Source organism: Eurosta solidaginis, chromosome 4 (assembly GCF_040869045.1).
Source record: "Eurosta solidaginis isolate ZX-2024a chromosome 4, ASM4086904v1, whole genome shotgun sequence".
NCBI lineage: Eukaryota > Metazoa > Arthropoda > Insecta > Diptera > Tephritidae > Eurosta > Eurosta solidaginis.
The window spans coordinates 189,008,064-189,028,084 of NC_090322.1; the positions used below are offsets into that span (position 1 = coordinate 189,008,064).

The window sequence follows — 20,021 nt, forward strand, 5'->3', positions numbered from 1 at the left end:
GAATTTTCAATTCAAAAGCTCATCATCAAGTCGAGAAGAAAAATTTCCATTTAAAGTGAATTGAATCGGTGAGAAATCCCAACAAATATACGCAAATATATTTACATATATGCTATACCTGTTTATGTATGTGCTTATTTGCGTATAGCTTAACATGTATATGTACAAGGAACGCAAAATTACATATTTTTGCCTACAAGTATTCAAATTGGTATAACTTAAATCCACTTATTGCACTTTTTATTGTAATACGTATCTCTGGATATTTATGTAAAAAATCGATGTCTCGTTGTCACTTATGTGTCATGTTTGTATGTATGTGCGAGTATGATTGGAATTTAGTGCGTAGAATTGGTTAATGAAATCCCTTTTGTACTAGCAGTGGTAAGATACCCAACTGGACAAGTACTTTCTTATGACCCAATTACCATGCCCGCTATCAGGTCTATTCTTTGGATATTTCTCAAAAACATTTAGTTAACAATAAGGGGGGTGTTGAGCAAAAATTTACCCTAAAGTCTGCACTATTTCCGTAAGGGCAAGAATGTGATATTTCTCAAGACCTTTGGTATGTTGAATGTGGCAGGACGCAGCCTTCTATGACATGTCAATGTTAAAAAGCTATGCAATGTCCTTAGACGGGGGTTGCCTCTGCTACAACGTGTATGAGAATTCTCGTGCGGAATGGCAGACCTGATGAACTACAGGGATATTAATTTAGTTGAATGGCTTTTCTAACGTAATTAACATTTTTACGTTTATAACTAAGTCCTAGGCTGTACAAACGTTCTAAGCACTAAAATGGCTTCATTCATACATAAATGAAATACTTTAGTTTAAAAATCTTGGAAACCGCTTATACATCTCCCTAACATACCCATTAAGAAATCAGCTCTCCGTGTGACTGAAACTCGAAATATGAAGGAATTTTGGATATCGTGTTTTACTGATAGTTTTCCTTGACATTTAGTAAATTGTTAGGAACTTTTGTGTTTTCATTATTACAAACACTTTTAATAAAAATCGGTTCATGATTGTATGATTCTAAAACCGTGATTGAAGTATTCGAGCAGTGCTTTAAATATAACTAGATCTATGTATTTATTTTATGATAACTTGGCAAATATTAATGTATACATTCATTATCTAATGTTACTTAATGAAAAAACTAATAAAATATTGCTGTCCTACTTGCTATAAAAGAAATTATTTTTGGGACACAGAAGTCCCATATGCGTGAACGAGTTAAATAAATGGTTAATCATACGCCGTGGTGTGTCGCATACGTAGTATGAAAGCAAAAATGCTGCCAATAAATTATAGATTTAACTAGAAGACCCGGCAGACGTTGTCCTGCCCTAAATTTGGCTTATCTGCATACATTTTAGTAAGCTTTTTCCGTCTGAATCAAAATACACACGGGGTGCAAAACAAATTCAAAATCGGTTCAGTAGTTTAGGAGTCCATTGGCCTCAATTGTGTGACACGTGTTTTTTATATATTAAGATGTGGAGTGAATGAGAAAAAATATTAAACTTTTCTAAATAACTTCTGACGTTTAAAGAAATGTTTGTATTTAGATATCTTTACATGCGTGAATAACCTATATGAATCTTCGTTAGACTGGCATTTACGCTGCAGCATAAGCAGTGTACGTGGATCATATTCTTAACCACAGCTCTCCTGAAGCATTTTTCAGGATGAATCTCACTTTATATGATCAAAACTTGCTTCAGTAAGAAAAAAACTAACATTTAATCATGCAGAACTACAGCGTGTCTCTTTACTATAAAAAGCATGAACTCTTTGCTTACGGCATAGGGGAATCCAGAATGTAGGCGTAAGTGTAGAGTGTGGCATTGCTACCATGTATGGAGGAATACAGAATGTAGTCAATACACTGTAGAGTAATGAGGAAACAATTTACAGGATTTAGCTGGCATGAGCTAAATCAGACAGAAATACAAGACAAGGCAACGCAAGGAAGAATAAAGTAGATTTGTTAACGGTTTCCTACCGATTGTTATAGATTTGTCCCTTCGAATAGGCATGTTGACCATTTCTTATCAATGAGTTATCAGTTTTTTATAGGTGTGTTATTGACGAGTTTTGTTTTAATGTGTTTTAAGTTTGTCTATGATAACAAAGGCTATCAACGAGTTACAGGGTTTTTTCGACACGTTATTGCTTTTTTTGTCGGTTATTTATTGAAGAGTTATCGATATGATATCAACAAAGTATAAATTCGCTATAGAAAATTTATTTTTCAAAAGTTATAGATATGATATCAAAAATGAGTAATTGACAATTTAAAGACTTGTTGTCAAAACTTTAATAATTATCGATTTGATATTAAAAAGTAACTAAAATTTAATAGATATATTATCGAAAAGTTACTGGAGTGTTACCAAGATTATCGATTTGCTAACGTTTTGAGAGCTAATAACTTTTCGAGAGCAAATTGGTAACATTTTGCTGACTTTCACAAATCAATTTGATATCGATAAGTGATCGGTTCCTAATCGGGGTGATATTTTCATCGAAACAATTCCATCAAAACTTTAATATTAAATGGATGATGCATCTGTAAGTTATTGATAACAAGCCGAAAATAAGTTGATAGCTCGACGATAATAACTCGCTCTCGGTAACAAGCCAATAATAAAACAAAAACCTAACGATATATGTCTTAACTGATAAAACGCCAACGCGGATCTTCCTAAAAGTATGTGTTTCTGTTAAGTTTACCTACTTTGCGCTTTAACGTTAACCCATGGCCGAGCTTCAGTTAATTTTAAAATATTGGTTTTCTGTACGTACACCTATGTATATGCTAAGATTCCAACTTCACGAGTGATTAATACTCACGCGTTTTATATTTTTCCTCAGATTACAATTTGCCTGAGTAAAATAACTTATAAAAGTCAATCAAATCAATTTTTATCCATCGCAACAAGATGTTGCATCAACTGCGCACAAACCGTTGATTTGTAATTGACCGTTTTAGTAGTCAAAAGAACAAAAAAAGTTGTTGCGACAGCTTTGTACGAAAGTGGCTATTTTGCGGCATTTGCAAGGCAGATGAGTTCACTAAGATCTTTTCATGGCATAAATACACTCGGAGTGCTTGCCGAACGGTGCCGAGGGGACCCCGCTTAGGAAAATTTTCTTCTAATTGAAAAACCTTATTTCTAAAATTTTTATGTTGCTTCGCCCGTGGTGTGAACCCAGGGTCTTCAGTGTGGAGCACGCTACCATTACACCACGGTGGCCGCCATATACACACATAAATATGTGCATACATATAGAACGCAGCATAAATAAATACAAAGTAGAGAGCGCAGGGAGCGTAAAATTCTCTTTGAAATTTACTCATGAATTGACTGTTGATCGCTGTTAAAATTACCAGTGAGACCAGTTGTGCTAACAAGAAAATCTGTTGGATTGATTAGGAATCTGTCAATTTTACATAATTTTGTTAACTTAAGAGCGAAAATTTCTCTTTTGTTGAAATGACTAAACTAATTTTTTCGCTTGACAAAGAACTCGGTCGAATTAACCATAATTCGATCAATTTCACCGAATTTCCGTTAAGTCAAGAACAACAGAACCAATTTTTTGATTTTACTAGCACAATTTCATTCAGTGTAAGAAGCCGCCATTCGATTTTTTAAATCATAACATCCATGAAATGAAAGGTTCCAAGTCCATACGGTTTTCTGCTATTTTCTTTCGACGTAGGGCAAAATCCAAAAACGTCTCACATTGCTATATCAAAAAAATTAAAATTTATATACTAGAAAAGTTTAATGCCTTGTCGGCGAAATGTAAACCTAGCAGTGAAAGAAATAAAAGATTTGTGTCAGAATCAAAGGTCAAGTAATTGGTATCACTATTTCGAAAAAACCATTATCTTTTTCATCGATATGCCGCAAAAAAGGTTCAGAAGTCAAATTCGTATGTCCAAAAATAATGAAAAGCGAAGGTTTAAATTTTGGAGAGATAACACCAATTCGAAATGACAATCGAGAGAAGAGTTCCAAAACTCGTGCACGAAAATTATGCCATTAAGTTATTCACAAATGCGGATGAGACTTAAAACAGATTCAAGGCGGTGTGTTCCATACTGCGACCAAAGGAAAAGTTGCTGTAGGTTACTTTAAATTTAAAATGTTTGAAAAGTTTCATAGAAAATATGTATTTGGTTATGCAGGCGATCTGTCAGTGTGGTAGGAAAAGCAAAACGTTTATCACCACATGCAATATGAATAAAAATATTGGTATAAAAGAGTATTTGCATAAACTGCCTCTCCTGAAACAGCATAAAATTTCAGTTCTGTTTTGGCCTGACTAAGTATCGTGTCATTGTAGTCGTCTGGAAATGAACTGGTTTAAGAACAATATCGCAAATATTGACATGATAAAGACTAAACACCTAAAACCACCCACGATAAATTGTTAAATATAATGGCTCTCAAAACAGACGGTGTTTGCCTTCATGGTCTTTTGTTTTACCCGAATCTGGTAGTGCATAGAAGTTGCTTCTGGTTTCGCAGCAGCATAAGTCGCATGGGTACTACACACTTGTAAGCATTGTTTTGCCATATGACCTTTCTGTTTCAAATATCAAATTTGTTACAAAACTCCGAGCGATGTCTGTGGTTGATTTGTATAGTTGGCGCTTAACCGTTTAAACTGTTATGACCGTCCAGCAAGGCGCCAGTCGCCTCTTTGCTCTGCCAACTGGCGCCAATTGGTCATACCAAGAGAGTTTAAATCGCTTTCCACCTCGTCCTTCTAGCAGAGTGGGGCTGCCCTCTTTCTTTGCTTTCATGGGCGGGTTCCAATAAAAATATTTTCTTAGGCGGAGCGTCATCTTCCATTCGCATAACATGGCCTAGCCAGCGTAACCGCTGCGTTTTAAAATGCTGGATTATGTTGATGTCTGCGTTACCGACGGATATCGATAACTTTTAAAGGCAAATCGATAACCTTTTTGATAGCAAATCATAATTTTTTATAACATTTCGATAAAATTTCGATAACAAATCTTACTTTTCTATAACTAATCTTTAATCTTTTTACATTCAGATAAGCCAGCTAAACTGGTATAACTTGTATCTTTTGGCTTGTACTTTTAACTACCTTTGAAGTTTAAATTCAAATAAAAATGTATTCTTTGAAAAATTTTGAGTAAATTATAAATGTTTACTCTTTTAATTTACAGGTATTCTGCGGACATTATGTGAGACGGCGATGTTCATAGAAGGCGTGGTTGAAGTTAAACTTGTTTTTTTGTTATAGTGGAGAAAAAATTTTATAAGTTACATATGTATTATACGAAAAAAATAATATCAATAATAACTAGAATATAAACAATACAATATAAACATTAGCATTTAAGGAAAGTTTCAAATTCAAAAATGCCTCCCAAATTATTATCGAAAGAAAAATCCTATAATTTCTTGAATCAAATTTACTCAATTCCGATAATTTCTGAATATCAACTTCCCAAAATTTTATTTATGTACTACTTTAATGAAGGCTTAAATAACTATCAGATATAAAAACAGCAATAGCCTATATTTTACTTTATCGCATTTTATTTAAACTTAACCATGAAACACCTATTACTACAAATATAAAAATATGATTTAAAAAAAAAACAAATATATACATAGCTTAGGTCATTCTAAAATAGAACTCTATAATCGAAATATAATTTAAGAAATTAAAATTTTGTAACTTTAGTTAGTAGTAAATAAATGGTAAGTATAACGTAAAATAAAATAGAATAAAAATGAGGTAAATATTTTAAAAAAATTTAAACAATAATTGTATGTTTAAAGGGAAATTTAGTCGACAAAAACCATAATAAACTAAACCTTTAATGTTTAAAACAAAAAAAAAAAAAAAATATATATATATATAAATAGACAGAGACTTACAACTGAGAGTTAAATAAAAACATCTTTATGTTATTTAATGAAAATATTTATGTAAGTATTAAAATGTAAAGTAAATTGCATTGAAACTGAGAATCGAGTGAGCAAACAATGTATTTTCTTCGAATAATAAAAAAAAATTGGTTTATTTAATAGCAACCAAATTTACACATTTGAAGCAAAAAAGGTAAGTTATTATTATATTTTGTATACTTCTATGTGCCTTTGTGTTAAGCACAGCTTACTACCAACTACCAGAATTTTTTCGGAAAAAAGTCTAGACGGACAAAAAAATAAGCTAAAAAAGCTAAATAAAAAGTTTTAAGGCCAAAAAATAAGCTAAAAGTTGAAGCTAAAAGTTGAAGCTAAAAGTTTTGAAGCATTTTGAAATTTTATTCATAAAAAAGTCTCAGTATAAACATTTAGTACTTCTAGTAAAAAAAAACTAAAATTAATTTGTACTCCAATCTCATAGTGTAACGAATTTACTGAAATTCCGCTTATTCCGAATCTTCTGCTAACGTTCGTATTCGCTAAATTGTTGAATAAATAACTCCAATATTCAATAATGCAAAATGGCCTTTATTAAAGTACTTCACAATAACACTGATACTTCACAACAAATAGCCTGCTTAAACCAAACTGATTGTCGTGCTCCTACTGTTGCTGCCTTTTATACTATGTAATTTCTCGTTCGCATACTTCTATGCGCTTCCAGAATTTACTAAGTTACTGCTATAAAATTATAACTACAGATGCACGTGTGTAGCTTCTCATATGCGCGTGTATATGTGAGTGACACTTCCACAGATAATTGTTTACTTTCGGGAGCATCTCAGATAAGATATATGCATGTGTTTGTGCGGGCGCGGCTATTAGGTGGGGCGAGCATTGCTACAACAACAACAACAACAACATGTGTTTGTGCGTCTCTTCTCCGCTGCTCGTATAATGATTGATTAGCTGATGTGCATATGAGTCACTGCTTAGTATCGGCTTAGAGAAGATAGTACCCCTAATAATTAAAATAATTTGCAGATGCAATGTGTGTTTTGCAAAAATTGTTTAAAGCGACGCATTTGACACTCTTCTACTATTACAACTACAGCATATCTGTGAAGTTGAATACACAATCTCGCAAAACAAAAGCTGTTCTAAGTAGAAACAAATTCTGCGATTTTACGCACAATATTTACATCTTTCCAAAAGTCGAAAATTAAAAAAAAAATTAAAATTAAAAATTAAGTGGTGTTTTGGGCAGCCTTTTAATAGTTCCGGGGTTTCTGAAAAGGAGCAAAAAGCTCAATTATCAAATTTTTTCAAAAATCGAAAAATTTCTAAAAAAAAACATTATTAAAAAAATAGGTCTTATGGGTTTCTAAAAAGGAGAAAAAAAGTTTTGCAAAATTTCGGCTCATATTTTTCTGAAAGTTGAAACTTTTTAAAATTTTGAAAATTAAAAAAATGCTTTCCAATAGTCCTGGATTGCCTAAAAAGGAAAAAATTAAAAAAACTGGTGTTGTGAATAGAATTTGAAAAGGTCTGAAGTTTTTGAAAAGGATAAAAATGAGCTGAAAAATGTGATAATTGGGCCTTATTTTGCAGAAATATTTTCCTAATTTTCAGAGACTCATAACTATTTAATAGCTACTCAGAATACCTATTTTATTCATTTTGAAAAGTTTTCTAAATTTTGGAATTTTAGAAAAATGTTACCTCATTCTGGTGCAAGTCTACCCCTAATGACAGAAAATAACATTGTATAGCTCTTTTATCTACTTGCGAACTTAGAAAAAAAACCATCAAATATTTCTGAAATCGAAAATTAAAATTTCACTCGGAAGTAGTTATAAGCAGGTGAAATCGCTTCTTAAATCGAATGGCAAACACACGGAACGAAATCGACACTAGGTTGGTGTTGCTCAAATAAGGTAACTGTTACGCGATTTCTGCCCATCTTAACGCAAGCATTATCTGCTGCGAAGAACCTCAAAGCTTTTACATCCAGCCCAAATTCATTCAATCTTCTTAAACTTTAATCTACACTAAATTGTTCATCATTAATTCTGATGTAAAATAATTTCTGAAAAAATTGTAGAGATTGAGGCTTAATTAGATAAAGAACTATCTCCGTTTTTCGAAGTTAACCTCCGAAAACTGAAGATCGGCTTTCGAAGTTCAAAATTCTAAATTTCGAAAATTTATTTTTTTTTGTTAAAACGTTCAGCAAATTAAAAAAGTAAAACTGTGGTCGTGGTCAGCTCCTTTCCCTTATTTGAAGGGCTGAATTTTTTTTTGAGAAATTTACAATGACAGCTTTTATACGAGGTGAAATATCAGATAGTCCCATTATAGTGGCTACTACTTTCATGCCTGCACATACTCTCCACTGGAATTGCTCACACTGTAATTTTTAAGAACAGAATTCAGCCATTCAAATAAAAAAAAGGCGGACCATGAACACATTTTTACTTTTTTAATTCGCTGAACATGTGAACAAAAAAATAAAATTTCGAAATGTAGAATTTCGAACTTCGAAAGCCTACATCTATTTTTTGGAGACTAACTTCGAAAAACGGAAATAGCACTTTGTCTACTTAAGCCTCAGTCTCTACAAAAAAGCGGGTTTGATCCAATACACAGCCGGCTGTTGCACAGTGATACTGTACATTTTAACGCTCGTAGCCTAAATGGAAAATAAGATTATGCTAGTCTTGTATTTGACAATTCATTGATAGATATTATTTGTGTGTCAGAAACCTGGGTTAATGCTAGTCTAAGTGACGTCCTAACTGGTATGAACAACTATAGCTTGGTAAATATTGATCGGTCTGAAGGAAGAGGTGGATGGCTTGCAATATATTGCAGATGTGATTTGCATATGAAACTCCTACACCAGTCTACTGGAAGCGGCACGGAGGTTCTTTTTGCTGAGGTTAGGTTACGTTGAACTGGCCGGTCCATGAGGACTTCACATAGACTGATTGAGTCCGTATTGTTACCAGAAATTTCTTTTAACGACCAAGATGAAAAACCTTATCAAAAACCAGGACCTATGTTATAAAATAACTCCGTCCTCTTGGCAAATACTAGAAGCTTCCTAGGACTTAAAACACTTGCTGCTCTATATCTGACAGCTGTATCACTCCTAATGGCTGGAGTCTTAGCCTGGCAAGCGCAGGGCATGAGCACAAAACGTGCTCGATCGTTTCCTCCTCCAACCCGCACTTCCTACATCTGCTATCACTGACCAAGCCTAATTAAAAGGGATGTGACGCCAGAAGGCAGTGTCCAGTCAGAATACCCGTCATGAGTCTACAGTGCTCTCTTTTTAATGACAGAAGCAACTTTGTTAGTCTAAGGTTGTAAGACCGACACATAATCTTCGACACTTTACAGCCCCGTGCATGAACCCACGCCTTTCCCGCTTGGTCAATCATGTGCACCTCTCGCATTCGCTAAATCTCGAACAGTCTAATTGGGACATCTACGGAGCAAGCTTCAAGGGATGCGCTCTTTTTAGCTAGTTCGTCCGCTTTTCATTCCCATCTATTCCCATATGCCCTGGGACCCAATAGAGATGTATGCTTCTCCCTGTGCCGATTCTCTCCAAGAGACTGCTTACACACTAACACGCATACAGATGCTGTGCTATGCGAGATTATTGCCTTAATTGCTGCTTGACTTGTCAATATAAAAGTTAACACGGTTGCAGCTTAAGCTATTCTCTTCCAGGGTTTCTACTGTTTTGGTTACGGTTAATATTTCAGCTTGGAAAACGCTACAGTAATCCGGCAGCCTGCAGAATCAGCTTATTTCCGGATCAGCACAGTATAACGCAGACCCTACTCCCTCCACTACCTGGAACCATCAGTGTACACATGTGTCGCCTCGTCCGCCATTTGCGCACCCTTGCGCCAACCGTCATCCTCTATTGTGGCCTTCAAATCTCCTTCGATGCGCAGATAGGGAATCAGGTAGTCTGTTCGTCTTGTGATTGATGACGCTATACTACTAAGGCCTTATGGTCGGCGTTCACGCTGCCCTAGGCACCGAGCCTGGTTGCAGTTGTTAACGCTATGTTCTTTGCTACCAGGTCTACACGTGGAATGTGCAGAATGGCATACAGTGCAGCCGTCGGGGTTGTTTTCAGGGCTCCCGTAATGCTAAGCATCGATAGTCTGCATATCTCCTCTAATTTTTTGAGGTATGCAGTTTTTTGTGTGGCTTTCCACCAAACAAGAACTCCATAATATAGAATAGGGCTTACAATCGCTGTAAAAATCCAATGAGAAAGAGAGGGCGATAAGCCCCACGTACACCCCAGCATTCTTTTACATGCGTAGAGTGCCGTTGAGGCCCTCTTCACCCTCTCCTCCACGTTGAGCTTCCATGACATCTTACTGTCTAGGACGAGTCCTAGATATTTTGCGCAAGGTTTCTCCTGTAAGGTCACCCCTCCTAACTTAGGCCTGGCCCAATTTGGGACCTTGTACCTCTTTATAAATAAGACCATATCCGTCTTCTTCGAATTGACTTTCAAGCCGACATTAGATGCCCAAGTATGAATATCCCGAAGCGCCCGATCCATCAAAGAACTAATCGTTGGAAGGCACTATCCACTTATGAAAATTACAACGTCATCTGCGTAAACCGTAAGTTTTACGGGTCCCTCATCGAATCGCCTGAGCAGTTGGTTGATGACCACCGTCCACAGCAGAGGTGATAGCACCCCTCCCTGCGGCGTGCCCCTGTCCATTGATTTTGTGGCCTCGTACAATCCCCATTTTGATGTAATATTTCTGCAATTTAACATGCAGCCGATCCATCTGATTAAGACAGGATGTACTTTAATGTAATTAAGACCATCCATAATCGGCCATTTTGCAACATTATTGAAAGCCCCGGCAATGTCCAAGAAGACTCCTAGAGCATACTCCTTATATTCCAGGGATTTCTCTATGTTTATTACCACCCTATGCAATGCGGTGTCTACCGACTTGCCTTTGATATACGCATGCTGTGTTGTGGAGAGCAGCTTTTCATCGACGTTGGACTTTATGTACACATCTATCAGCCTCTCAATGGTTTTGAGCAGAAATGATGATAATGGGCCTTTAGTCTTTGGGATACACGTGACCGATCTTCCCCGCCTTTGGTAGAAAAGCTACACGAGCAGTTCTCCAAGAGTGCGGTACATGATTCAGTCTTATGCACCCATCGAATATTATTTTAAGCCATTCCACGACCGCCCTACTTGAGACTTGTAGCATGGCCGGGAATATACCGTCTGGTCCCGGCGATTTAAACTTAGAAAACGTTTTCACTGCTCATTTGATCTTGGTATCGGTCACCAAGCCCGGCACTACCCGCTCCGTGGTCGAAGTATGAGTGATGTCTGCTGGCTTTTCTAAACCGTCTCCCGATGGCAAGTGTGTGTCGGGAGGCACCTCAAGGGATTCCTCACTATTACGTGACCATTCTCCGTTCTCTTTCTTTATTAGTCCCTGGACTATGTTTCCCCTTGCTAGGAATTTTTTTAACCGTGCTGTTTCGCTGGAGCACTCTATGTCCGTACAGAAACTTTTTCATGAGATTAGTTTTGCTGAAATATCAGGAGAAAACTTTAAAACCCTTGTGTGTTGTATGTATAACCCCATAAATACCTTAATTTGAGCCCGTTTTTTGATGTTGTGTCCTCGCTCCTAGGTAATATGGCTATATTATTAAACATGATTTTATCCTTGTGTGGGTTGAGAATCCAGCTTACTACATATCAGCTCAGAATATGTTATTATAGGCAAATAAAACTATTTATTCTTGTACGTGATAGTTATAGTGTTAATTTTCTTGATGCCATTGTCAGCATGGGACTGTCCCTTGTCAACAGGATACGCCATGAAATGCTCTCCTAGTCTTCTCGACTATTATATTGTTTGTGGTTTGTCCAGTGTCATCAAGTTTGATCACATATCCTTCATAACTGACCATGATCTAATTTTTTTCTGTTTATAACCCGGTCCTTTACCTTCTGTGACTTCCGCAACGTAAACGAAACTGCCTTTTTTCTGACCTTGGTATTTTTGACTGAAGCCTACGCTGGATTCTTGAAACTACTGACGGAGCATTTGATTTTCTTGTAAGTTTCCTTAAATGTGTTTTTGACAAATACGTGCCTGTACGTGAAGTCTCTGCTAAGCGCTCGTCTTGTCCGTGCTTTACGAAGAATGTTCAAATCGCTATCAAGGAGAGAAATATGTTGCATTCTACGTGGAGAAAAAGACCTACGCAGGAAAATTGGCAAGCATACATACATATATAACAAGGCTAGAGAAACGCAAGTATTATGGTTCCAAGCTGAACAAAGCACTCCCTACTAGCGTTCTGTGGAGCAATATTAGGAAGTTACAAGTTTGTAACAAGGAAAAGGTGGAGTGTGCATACTGCCCTAACCCTACGCAATCTGCCGCAGTCTCGCTTATATACCCCTACTAGAACAAGGCATCAACTTGCCTTGAAACTCCTTCTGCCTATAATAAAACATTCTGAGCTGATATATAGTAAGCTGGATTCTCACTCCGCACATAATGTTGACGTCCTTTATAATAACATCACGCGTTATGTATATGGTCTGCCCAGGTTTGATCATATTTCCCCCTGGAGACAAAGTCTCCTTGGTTGTGGCATCTTAGACCATTTCAAGGCAAGGGATTGCATATTTTCATTTAAACTCATGATGTCGGCTACGCCGAACTTTTTGAATACAATATTAGTTTTTACTAGGTCAGCTCGTCTAAGTGACTTAATTGTACTATAATTTAACTCGGTAACATAAGCAAGACTTTTTTTTGCCACCCCACTATTCGTCTTTGGAACTCCATTCCGTCAAGTATGAGGAATAAGTTAAACAGAAGCAACTTTAAGCAAATGCTTTAGGCATATTTCAGTAGCTTTACTCCAGCAACATAGAAGAATGCCCAGCTATCTGTTTTTGTTGAAACCCTCACTTGTAGTTAAAAATTTTATTTTATTACTGTTTATTATTTTAACTCAAGCTCTTACTTTTTAATTTTTATTAATCACAAGCTTTATTTTAATGTGAATTTGTTTATGAATGCTGTCGTACTATAAAATATTTAAGAATCTTATTGTACTGATATATGTGACCCATTCTATGAAAAGGTGGCTTATGACTCAAAAAGGAAATTGCGAGAAACAGCTGTTAAGAGTTCTTTTTTTTGCGAGAAACAGCTGTTAACAATTGTTTTTTTTTAGTCATAAGCCACCTTTTCATAGACTGGGTCACATATATTGAAGTAAATACAAATACAAATACACATTTTTCTGGTTGAAAATATGATTATTTAAGTGAATCATCGGAAACATTTTTGAGATATTAAAGTTTTTTGAATCCTGTAAACTTTGCTTAGTAATGTTGAAACGAAATTCCTAATTGTAGATTCACTGCAGGCTCCCAATCAAACAGCTCAACGCGTTATGGTGTTAGGAGGATTTTTAAATGTACTGCAAACTATTTCCAATCAAAAATTATATTTCGCAAAACATGCAAATGCAAAGACACCATTGGTACAAGACCGCTTTTATTTAACATAAGTAACCTTATAATGTAATTCAGTTCCGATATAATTTTTCGAATTCTTCTGCTGCATCAAAATATTTTGCAATTTCAGTGTAAATTTCCTAAATGACGGCTCAGGCTTTCGTTCTCACCAATACATTCACACTTGAAATTTTGCGCACTTTAAGTCTACTACTGACGAGGTCAGCTAGTTAAATAATTACTTGCCCTTACTTCACATATATTATCATTCTCTATCTTTTGGTACTAACTGAGAAAGCATAGTAGCAACACCGAAAGAGCTTATTCTTTCTTGGCGCATTTAAAAAAAGCATTTTCTGCAAATAAACGCCCCTGCATAGAATATTTAAATTGTTTATCTTTGAAACTAAATAATACTTTTGTTGCATATTTTCGAATTATTATTTGAATGTTGAGACACATGCGTGCATACGTCTCAATTCGTTGCTCGTTAATTACCGACTATACCACTATTGTACTCTTACCAACACAGACCAACGCAGACTGGGATCTATGGAAAAACTTGGGTATGCTGGACATTTAATACTGTTCTGAGGCCGAGGCCAATGGTCACCTATGCTTCCTTAGTTTAGTTGCCAAAGTACAACAATAGTAAAATTAAGAAAAGTGCATCGAATAATTTGCACTGGCATAAGGGGTGCGATAAGAACATCCCCGTTTAATGCATTTAGTGCCTGCATGGGAGTGAAATAGGCCATACTTGCTGCAGTAAGCCTTCAAAATATCTCTGAGCTATATAGCGGAAACATGGGAGTAATAAGAAAATTCATAGGAAATTCCGCATTGCAACTACGTAAGAGAATATCACGAAATTTTGAGGTATCCTATGTAGATAGAATTCTTTGAGAAAAAGGAAATATATATACTGACCATGACTCAGATGTCTGGTTAACGGATGGATCAAAATTTGATGACGGAAAAATGGTATCAATCACATCAGCACACGCAGTAATTGCAAGCTTTTATGAAATATTGTTCCAGAACTGTTAAATTCTGCAGTATAATTTTTGCCAGCATCAAATTAAAGAAAAGTTTTCCGACTGAAGGATTAAACGCACTTCATTTGCCCAGTTTGGCGTAAAGGAGTATAGAAAGAGTCCTTATACTGTTCGCATGCGACTTTTGTTGGTGCGTAGGCGGATTAAACTATAGATTGAAAAAATCTCGCACTTATTGATCCATATTCACATCAAAAAACCAATGGCAAGACTTGGAATTACTCATGCTGTTACTGTAGTAAACATTGAAAAACCCAAATACTCTTTTGCTTTGCCATGTCTGTTGTGCTTGTTGTATCCTTTGCCTTAACATTAACCATTCAAAACAGCTGGAATTTAGTACCTCCTGATTACGGGATACAAAAACAACATTACAACGAGAATTATAGAAACCGCATATCGACTGCTGAGAGGAATATCATCCCCTTTCAGTTGCCGTTTTAAAAACACCATATCTCAGAAAACGTTTGAATAACGCTTTCAGAATTTGTTTCAAAAACACCCCATTTAAGAATAATTTCAATATATTTTGACGTTATATAAGGCGTTTAAGAAAAAAATTTGATATGCTTTAATATTTGTGTTAAACTATCACATGGGTAAATACCAGGAAAATACCCGGAATATTCCTTTTTTGTATCTTTTTTTGGGTATTTAAAAATCATTTGAATCGAGGTTGCTTGGAATTACAATTCAGAAATTAAATTTATACGTCATTGGAAATTAAAAAAAATTCGTTTTGATTTTAAACAAACAACCCAGCAAACACTCGGAGTCAACAATTAGTCTGAAACTTTGGATTGTTTGCACTCGTTATGAACCCATTTAAGAGCCTTAAACGAATGCCATATGCTCAATGTAAGTCTTATACAGGCCTTCTTCCGATATCATATATGAGCCTAGTTGGCGTCATATACTGCTAATTTTGAGTCTTTTAACGACACGAAGAATTTTTCATGTATATCCGAAGGGGAAAACATGAGGATAAGATAGAAATGAAATAAGTATTAGTTGAATTAATTATTTATTTAGAATAAATTGACGCAGAAAAATGTCTAAGTTTTTATTCCGGAGCTGCATAGTTTACTGAATTTAATATTTTTCGTTTGTTCATAATTTCATCAAATTGGAGTCATAAAAGGCTCTAAGCTAATAGCATTTTGGAAGCTGATATTTTTCGGACCCATATTGAACTCCAGAACTGTGGAGAACGTTTATAGGCTACACATATTGACGCAAACAAAGCTACCCCTCAAACATGCCCACGACGCTCATAATTTAAGAATCCGAAACGATTCCAAAATAAGTGAGCAATGTAGGAATCAGAAAAGCGTCGAAACGCGTAGGAGGCTAAAAGAAAATTTAATTTTTGCCTTTTATTTAACGGCCTAAAAGCTCCTAGCCTAGCATGCAAAAATTATCATTTATCAACTATTTATATTCGTCACAGCGAGTTTGGAACAAATTTTGAAACTTTGTTAGGACGATTTTTCATTTTAACCCTTTCAATGGCTAAACCAAACTAGCTGTGAAATAATTTTTTTAGGGCAATATTCCCACCACTTAGGCCCTAAGAAGATATAAAAAAATGACATTGGATTTTTACCTGCTCGGGTTACTTTTTTGTGGTTGGTCCATTATAATGGACACAGCAAGTCAAGGGCTGTAGAGCAATATACATCCAATGTTATAGAAAACGCTAATGCAAACCCATTTTGGCCCAATATTAGTGTATGGAGGATTATGTAATAGAAAATTAGGTTATTTATAATTATAATGGTAGTAACAATATAGAAATATTAGTTGTAAACAAAACAGAAGATTAGGTTAGGTTGAACTAGCCCGTCCATGAGGGCCTCACATAGACTGAATAAGACCGTAGTGTTACCAGAAGTTTGTTTTAACGACAAAACTGAGCCACTTGCTGCTTCTAGATCTGACAGCTGCATCACTACTAATAGCTGGAGTCTTAGACTGGCAAGAGCACAGAACGTGTTCGATCGTTTCCTCCTCCAGCCCGCACTTCCTACATCTGCGATCACTGACCAAGCCTAATTTAAAGGCATGTGACGCCAGACGGCAGTGTCCAGTCAGAATACCCGTCATGAGTCTACAGTCCTATCTTTTTAATGATACAAGCAACTTGGTTAGTCTAAGGTTGTAAGACCTACACATAATCTTCAACACTTTACAGCCCCGCGCTTGAAGCCACGCCTTTCCCGCTTGGTAGATCATGTGCACCTCTAACCTTCGCTTCATCTCGATCAGTGTAATTGGGACGTCTACGGAGCAAGCTTCAAAGGATGCGCCCTTTTTAGCTAATTCATTCGCTTTTTCTGTCCCATCTATTCCCATATGCCCTGGGACCCAATATAGATGTATGCTTCTCCCTCTCGCGATTCTGTCCAGGAACTGCTTACACTCTAGATGCTGTGCTATGCGAGATTACTATTTTATATTGTCAATATAAAAGTTAACACGATTGCAGATTGAGCTGTTTTCTTCCAGGGTTTCTACTGCTTTGGTTACGGCTATTTCCAGTTGGAAAACGCTTCAGTAGTCCGGCAGCCTGCAGGATTTGTTTATTTCCGGATCAGCGCAGTATACTGCAGACCCTACTCCTTCCGCTACTTTGGAACCATCTGTGTACACATGTATCGCCTCCTCCGCCATTTGAGCGCCCTTGCGCCAACCGTCCACCTCTATTGTGGCCTTAAGATCGCCCTCGAAGCGCAGATAGGGAATCAGGTAGTGTGCTCGTCTTGTGATTTATGACGCTATACTACTAAGGCCGTATGGTAGCCGCTCAAGCTGCCCCGAGGCACCGAGCCTGGTTGCAGTTGTTAACGCTATGTTCTTTGCTACCAGGTCTACAGGCGAAATGTGCAGAATGGCATACAGTGCATCTGTCGGGGTTGTTTTCAGGGCTCCCGTAATGCTAAGCATTGATAGTCTGCATATCCCCTCTAATTGTTTGAGGTAGGTTGCTTTTTGTGTGGCTTTCCACCAAACAAGAACTCCATAGTATAGTATAGGGCTTACAATCGCTGTAAAAAGCCAATGAGAAAGAGAGGGCGATAAGCCCCGCGTACACCCCAGCATTCTTTTGCATGCATAAAGTGCAGTTGAAGCCTTCTTCACCCTCTCCTCCAAGTTGAGCTTCCATGACAGCTTACTGTCTAGGATGATTCCTAGATACTTAGGCCTGATCCAATTTGGGACCTTGTACCTCTTTGTAAACAAGACCATATCCGTCTTATCCGCGTTGACTTTCAACCCGACATTTGATGCCCAGGTATGAATATCCCGAAGCGCCCGATCCATCAGAGAGCTAATCGTTGGAATGCACTTTCCACTAATGACACATATTACTTTATAAATAAGTATAAAAATAAATTCAATAATGTAATTGAAACACATAGAAGTTGCAACAAAACTTACGAAAAAATAAAAAAAAAATCAATAAAAAAGTACTGAATAACAACCGTTGATTGCTTTTGTCCATTATAATGGACAGGACATAAGCAGTCCTAGTTTACTTACCTTACACTGTATTAGAATGATAACGGTACAAGTGTGTTACTTATATAATATTTTACCAAAGAGATCAATTTACAAAGCACATAAAGAATTTTAACCTCTTTTTTTGGGATAAAACGTTTAAAACCGCAACACACACAAAAAACGCTTCAGTTCTCCAGAAAATAACAAATAAAACTAGCAAAATTTCACTTTTTTTTTTAATCAACGATTACTGCGTTGACAACATTCTATTTAAAGGCTTGCTATAAGACAAATTCTAAAAATATGAAGTAAAGTAATTTTTAAAATTTTTTGAAAATGTGTCCATTATATTGGGCAAATCCAATGAAATGGTTAATATAAAATGAATTACATTTATACATTATCGTTACTCTTCCTACTCTTTTTTTTTTTGTATAAGCATCGGCGTTTTTCCGCTTATGGACACTTCTCGACATTTTTAATGTGACCGCAAAGCTTTCACGCTCTGTCCAGGTGTGTCGAAATATATGATCCGAATAAGCGTTGACGATGCCTAATAAATAGGCCAAAAAATGTCATATAATCAGAGCTTATTTGAGTTAAAAATGACGCCGGAGAGTTCCAGTAGAGTATAATATGAGCTCTTTAAACGCGTTTTAAAACTTATGTGGGAATCTTATTTAGGCTCAAATGATATACGTTAATAGGCTCATATAGGACAACCATTGCAAGATGGGAAATACATTGGTTTCGGCCTCCCAAATGAGCACATACCGACTGTAATAGCTCCAATTTAAACATATTCCGACTCTTTTTTGATTTAAAATGTTTACTGGGTAAACTTAAATTTTTGCCACGGCATGCATTATTGGTTAAATATTTTTGAAAAGCGCTAGATTACAGATTAAAACTAATTCAACCTATAGCGTAATGGATAACCGCCCATCAATATAGGACAAATTGGGTACATTTTGGATTGAATTAGAGTGTGTGTTTCCCATATTTTCCAAAAGATTATTTTTACCCTTCCTTTGGGTAAATATTTGGGTATTTGCCCCTTTTTACCATAAATAACGAATTTACCGGGTATTTACCATTTAGGCATTTACCCCTTTCCCATCTCTACGCATGTTTCCCTTTTTTTTATTTATTTAATAAGGATTTTATGCATTTTTAAAGCGGCTGACATTTTTGAAGCACCACATGCCATGAACCAGGAAAATGGAGTTGTCTCGTACTACAAACATCTGCTCTTACATCATTTAAATATCAAGAATGCGTTGCAGTATTGCATAAAAATGTGCTTAAAAATTTGTTAGCTTCAGAAAAAAGAAAAGAAAAATGAACCATGGAGGGCATAGCTCCAAGGACTCGACCCAATCAATGGTATTTGTAGAAACTGCAGGAGAATAAACGAGAAAATGGCACACGTTTCTAAGGTTGTAAATATATGCCACCGTGCAATCGATTGCAAAACACAGCTGAGACAACACTGGAAAGCAAAGGCAAATGCGATAGATAAAAGAAAAAAAATCATCGGAAATGCAGATATGCATCTGCGAGCTGTCGTTGTTGTTTTACAGTAGAAATATGCAAATAAATACTACATATATATATGCTCAAAGTATGTAAATGAATTTCAAATAAAAATCTAAAGAAATGAATGCACAAATTGAAATTGCAGCAGGAACATTCAACAAATAGATTGAATTCAATAGCATTGGCATATTTGTAATGAAGTTAGCAAACGTAGAAGACACGATATTCACGTGAACGCAGTCAGCTTATTGTTCATAGCTTGACATAATGACCGTAAGTATGTAACGAGGAATTAGACAAGAAAGATAAATTTAAATATTTTATGCATAGGCAGATGAACTATAATGGCAAGTGTATAAATGTTTTTCTTCGCCTACAAGAAATTGATAAGTTGCGTTTTCAACCATTAATTGC

The 20,021-nt window shown here is 36.1% G+C and overlaps 1 protein-coding gene and 1 long non-coding RNA gene across 9 annotated transcripts in view; one reads left to right on the forward strand and one right to left on the reverse strand.

Annotated features, from left to right (window-relative positions):
* The window catches only part of LOC137250787 (uncharacterized), an 865,562-nt gene extending 859,654 nt beyond the window's left edge, over positions 1-5,908 (forward strand). For 7 of the 8 annotated variants that reach the window (XM_067784276.1, XM_067784274.1, XM_067784273.1 and 4 more), the window contains one exon: positions 5,228-5,903. The gene's annotated coding sequence lies outside the window, so the exon portion shown is untranslated. Of the gene's footprint in view, positions 1-5,227 lie in introns of all 8 variants that reach the window. The other variant, XM_067784278.1, reaches the window with a different exon arrangement.
* LOC137250794 (uncharacterized) overlaps positions 1-20,021 on the reverse strand; it is a 195,319-nt gene that overhangs the window by 164,167 nt on the left and 11,131 nt on the right. The window lies entirely within an intron of this gene.